This window comes from Tupaia chinensis, unplaced genomic scaffold (genome assembly GCF_000334495.1).
Source record: "Tupaia chinensis unplaced genomic scaffold, TupChi_1.0 Scaffold000132_1, whole genome shotgun sequence".
NCBI classification, from domain to species: domain Eukaryota; kingdom Metazoa; phylum Chordata; class Mammalia; order Scandentia; family Tupaiidae; genus Tupaia; species Tupaia belangeri.
The window spans coordinates 203,491-209,104 of record NW_006159601.1 but is presented as its reverse complement, the minus strand read 5'-3'; positions in this window follow the sequence as shown (position 1 = coordinate 209,104).

The window sequence follows — 5,614 nt, the reverse complement described above, 5'->3', positions numbered from 1 at the left end:
GAGCTTGTGTGAGCATGCGTGTCTGAGTATACGTGTTTGTGTGTGAATGTGCGAGTATATGTGTGTGTGTGTCTGAGTATCTGTGTTTGTGTGTGTGTGTGTGCGTGCGTGAGTATATGTGTGTGTGAATGTGTGTGTCAGTCTGAGTGTGTGTGAGTGTTGTTTGTGTGAGCTTGTGTGAGCGTGCGCGTCTGAGTATACGTGTTTGTGTGTGTGTGTGTGTGCGTGAGTATATGTGTGTGCGAATGTGTGTGTGTCAGTCTGAGTGTGTGTGAGTGTTGTTTGTGTGAGCTTGTGTGAGCGTGCGCGTCTGAGTATACGTGTTTGTGTGTGTGTGTGTGTGCGTGAGTATATGTGTGTGCGAATGTGTGTGTGTCAGTCTGAGTGTGTGTGAGTGTTGTTTGTGTGAGCTTGTGTGAGCGTGCGCGTCTGAGTATACGTGTTTGTGTGTGTGTGTGTGTGCGTGAGTATATGTGTGTGCGAATGTGTGTGTGTCAGTCTGAGTGTGTGTGAGTGTTGTTTGTGTGAGCTTGTGTGAGCGTGCGCGTCTGAGTATACGTGTTTGTGTGTGTGTGTGTGTGCGTGAGTATATGTGTGTGCGAATGTGTGTGTGTCAGTCTGAGTGTGTGTGAGTGTTGTTTGTGTGAGCTTGTGTGAGCGTGCGCGTCTGAGTATACGTGTTTGTGTGTGTGTGTGTGTGCGTGAGTATATGTGTGTGCGAATGTGTGTGTGTCAGTCTGAGTGTGTGTGAGTGTTGTTTGTGTGAGCTTGTGTGAGCGTGCGCGTCTGAGTATACGTGTTTGTGTGTGTGTGTGTGTGCGTGAGTATATGTGTGTGCGAATGTGTGTGTGTCAGTCTGAGTGTGTGTGAGTGTTGTTTGTGTGAGCTTGTGTGAGCGTGCGCGTCTGAGTATACGTGTTTGTGTGTGTGTGTGTGTGCGTGAGTATATGTGTGTGCGAATGTGTGTGTGTCAGTCTGAGTGTGTGTGAGTGTTGTTTGTGTGAGCTTGTGTGAGCGTGCGCGTCTGAGTATACGTGTTTGTGTGTGTGTGTGTGTGCGTGAGTATATGTGTGTGCGAATGTGTGTGTGTCAGTCTGAGTGTGTGTGAGTGTTGTTTGTGTGAGCTTGTGTGAGCGTGCGCGTCTGAGTATACGTGTTTGTGTGTGTGTGTGTGTGCGTGAGTATATGTGTGTGCGAATGTGTGTGTGTCAGTCTGAGTGTGTGTGAGTGTTGTTTGTGTGAGCTTGTGTGAGCGTGCGCGTCTGAGTATACGTGTTTGTGTGTGTGTGTGTGTGCGTGAGTATATGTGTGTGCGAATGTGTGTGTGTCAGTCTGAGTGTGTGTGAGTGTTGTTTGTGTGAGCTTGTGTGAGCGTGCGCGTCTGAGTATACGTGTTTGTGTGTGTGTGTGTGTGCGTGAGTATATGTGTGTGCGAATGTGTGTGTGTCAGTCTGAGTGTGTGTGAGTGTTGTTTGTGTGAGCTTGTGTGAGCGTGCGCGTCTGAGTATACGTGTTTGTGTGTGTGTGTGTGTGCGTGAGTATATGTGTGTGCGAATGTGTGTGTGTCAGTCTGAGTGTGTGTGAGTGTTGTTTGTGTGAGCTTGTGTGAGCGTGCGCGTCTGAGTATACGTGTTTGTGTGTGTGTGTGTGTGCGTGAGTATATGTGTGTGCGAATGTGTGTGTGTCAGTCTGAGTGTGTGTGAGTGTTGTTTGTGTGAGCTTGTGTGAGCGTGCGCGTCTGAGTATACGTGTTTGTGTGTGTGTGTGTGTGCGTGAGTATATGTGTGTGCGAATGTGTGTGTGTCAGTCTGAGTGTGTGTGAGTGTTGTTTGTGTGAGCTTGTGTGAGCGTGCGCGTCTGAGTATACGTGTTTGTGTGTGTGTGTGTGTGCGTGAGTATATGTGTGTGCGAATGTGTGTGTGTCAGTCTGAGTGTGTGTGAGTGTTGTTTGTGTGAGCTTGTGTGAGCGTGCGCGTCTGAGTATACGTGTTTGTGTGTGTGTGTGTGTGCGTGAGTATATGTGTGTGCGAATGTGTGTGTGTCAGTCTGAGTGTGTGTGAGTGTTGTTTGTGTGAGCTTGTGTGAGCGTGCGCGTCTGAGTATACGTGTTTGTGTGTGTGTGTGTGTGCGTGAGTATATGTGTGTGCGAATGTGTGTGTGTCAGTCTGAGTGTGTGTGTCCAAGTATTGTTTGTGTGAGCTTGTGTGAGCGTGCGTGTCTGAGTATACGTGTTTGTGTGTGAGTGTGCAAGTATATGTGTGTGTGTCTCAGTATCTGTGTTTGTGTGTGTGTGTGTGTGCGTGAGTATATGTGTGTGCGAATGTGTGTGTGTCAGTCTGAGTGTGTGTGTCCAAGTATTGTTTGTGTGAGCTTGTGTGAGCGTGCGCGTCTGAGTATACGTGTTTGTGTGTGAGTGTGCAAGTATATGTGTGTGTGTCTCAGTATCTGTGTTTGTGTGTGTGTGTGTGTGCGAGTATATGTGTGTGTGAATGTGTGTGTGTGTCAGTCTGAGTGTGTGTGTCTGAGTATTGTTTGTGTGAGCTTGTGTGAGCATGCGTGTCTGAGTATACGTGTTTGTGTGTGAATGTGCGAGTATATGTGTGTGTGTGTCTGAGTATCTGTGTTTGTGTGTGTGTGTGTGCGTGCGTGAGTATATGTGTGTGTGAATGTGTGTGTCAGTCTGAGTGTGTGTGAGTGTTGTTTGTGTGAGCTTGTGTGAGCGTGCGTGTCTGAGTATACGTGTTTGTGTGTGAGTGTGCAAGTATATGTGTGTGTGTCTCAGTATCTGTGTTTGTGTGTGTGTGTGTGTGCGAGTATATGTGTGTGTGAATGTGTGTGTGTGTCAGTCTGAGTGTGTGTCTGAGTATTGTTTGTGTGAGCTTGTGTGAGCGTGCGTGTCTGAGTATACATGTTTGTGTGTGTGAGTGTGTGTGAGGATGAGGCCCACCTACCCCAGACTCTCAGTGTCTACAGAGTTAAATGCAGTCTTGTCTACAACCACCTTGGCACAGACTTGAAACTGGTGTTGCTCCAGCTCCAGGCAGCACGGCCCGCCATGCACCGCTCAGACAGGCCGGCGGACGCTCTGAGGGGACTGAGGGGCACTGTGGATTCGTACCCTCAGAGGCCTGTAGTTCCAAGGCGTTGCCCAACGGCCAGGCTGAGGGTGAGGAGAGCGACCACGACATGGCTCCTGGAGGGCAGGTCGTGGAGTAGCGGCCGGGAAAGCCAAGGCACGCCGTCCCTGCACGCCTCTGTGTCCTTCCTGTCAGAGAAGCAACCCTGCTCCATAAGGCCACCCTACTGGTGGCCTCTGTGACAACCCTCCTGCCAAATAAGGCACAGTGAATGACATCGAATTCGCGGGGGCATCACTCAGGCGCGCTGTCTCGCTGGGCCCCACGCTGCTGGGAAGTGGCTCTGCGTTCCAAAGCTCTGGCCCCAGAGGTGAGGTGGTGAGTTACCGTGGCAGGTGGACTTGCAGCAAGCTCAGGTCGCAGTCCTGGGAGAGGAGAAGACCTCTCCTCTGGGCAGGGGCAGATGCAGGCCACCCATGGCTGACGCTTCTGCACGACTCACCCCGGGCACAGGCACTTGCACCCCTCTCGACCGAAAGTCCAGGCTTGGGGCCAGCAAGTGGCGTGGTGTCACATGGCTGACCATGGTCCGAGTCTCAGACCTGGTGGCTTGCTTTCTCTCACTCTCTCTCTCTCTTGCTGGTCAAATTTAAATGAATGAATGAATGAATAAAATTAAATAAATAATTCTTTAGAAAGCACAGGCTTGTCTGCTGGGAGAGACCATCCAGAATCTGCCCTAAGCCCTGAGTGAATGGCAGGGATGGCACAGCAGTACCTTCCGAGCTGCCTACCAGACTCACTCCCAAGGCGTCTCACTGCGTGGGGTCTGCCTGACAGGGCTGGGCCACGGTGGTCCCGTGGGCAGGTGTCCAGGCAGCTGACCTGCTGCTGTTTCCCACCTGTGCTGTCCTGGCCTGACCTGAGCGTCTGCTGTCACAGTTTGGAAGGGCTAGAGGGGCTGGCTCCCTGCCCGTCCACGCTGCGTACTGGCCCTCAGTAGCTCCTTCCGCCCGGGAAGTACTTGTCTACACTGTCGTACTGGCCCCTCAGTAGCTCCTTCCGCCCGGGAAGTACTTACTAGGAAACTCCGCCATCTCTGTGCAGCTGGCCGGAAGGCTGCCCCTGACCCTGTCTTACACTCAGCATGGGGTTAGCTTTGGCTGGGCACCCTCTTCTCAGAAACAAACTGCATAACTTTTGTTTTCTCCTGTTTTTATCACCATATCTGTGGCCTGAATTCTGTCACCGGCTCGATGAGGCCTGAGAGAACTGAGACCCCGCCTTCCGACCTAGATTAGAAGGTTAACTGTGACCCCGTGTCTACATCCTAATCATGTGCAATGCATTCTAAATCTTTATCTTTTTTAGCTGGGCAGTGCTTAATTGCTTTTCTGAAGGTAAAGCCTGATGTGTTCAGGACGAATTACAGGGCAGGAATGTCCCTGATAAACTCAGGGTGGCAGGAAACAGGATGATTTATGACGGGCGAAATTGTGGGGCAACCCAGGCAGATGTCCCCCAAAGGACAGCCTTGTCAGGACTGGCCGTCTTAGTCTCCCTCAAGCTTTTGCCCACCATTTCACATTGATTTCAGTGCTGCTTATGAAGTTAGAAGAAGAGGTGATAGTTTATTTTTTAAAATAGTTTAGATGCAAATGGGTTGTTGTCTAAAAAATAAGCAACTGGCAGAATAACCTCAGGCAGCCGTGTAATACCTCCACACGGGCTACAGTCACAGAGATGCATGCTATGAAAAACGATGCATGTACTTCAAAATTTTCCTCACTGAGATTAGCTGTCATACTTTAATTCCACTTCGCTATGAACTTTCTAGGCGCTCTCGTGTTGGAAGGAAAGTTCTTTCCACGTTGCTGTCGTTTTGTCCACAACGCATTAAGCACTCCGCACCACCAGTCCTAGAGCTCGGAGGCCTGGTGACCAGGACTGCAGCACTGGACTCGGTCCACTCGGGCGCAGGTCCTAGAGCTAACACTGGCGGCTGACCCTCCTCTAGTCAGTTACCCTCCCGGGTCCTTACCATCTTAACTGCACAAGGCTAGGCTGAACCTTCCGGGCCTTTATGAAGCCCAGCTGCAACAGAGTGTGCGAAACACGGAGTGCAGCACCTGGTTCCCAGCACAGCCACCCCACAGAGGAACACTTTTGCAGGGGATTGGGACTGAGGCGATGGTGATGTGACGTGATGGCGATAGTGCTGCTGATGGTGGCGGTAATGACTGCGATGACGATGACGGTGGTGTGATATGATGGTGATATGATGATGATGGTGATAGTGCTAATGATGGTGGTAAGGACAGAGATGATGGTGGTGGTAATGGTGATGATGGTGGTAAGGACAGAGATGATGATGGTGTTAATGAGGCTGATGATAATGGTGATGATGGTGGTGATGGTGGTAAGGACAGTGATGATAATGGTGATGGTGGTGATGATGATGGGGGTGGTGATGGTGATGATGGTGGTAAGGACAGAGATGATGATGGTGTTAATGAGGTTGATGATAATGGTGGTGG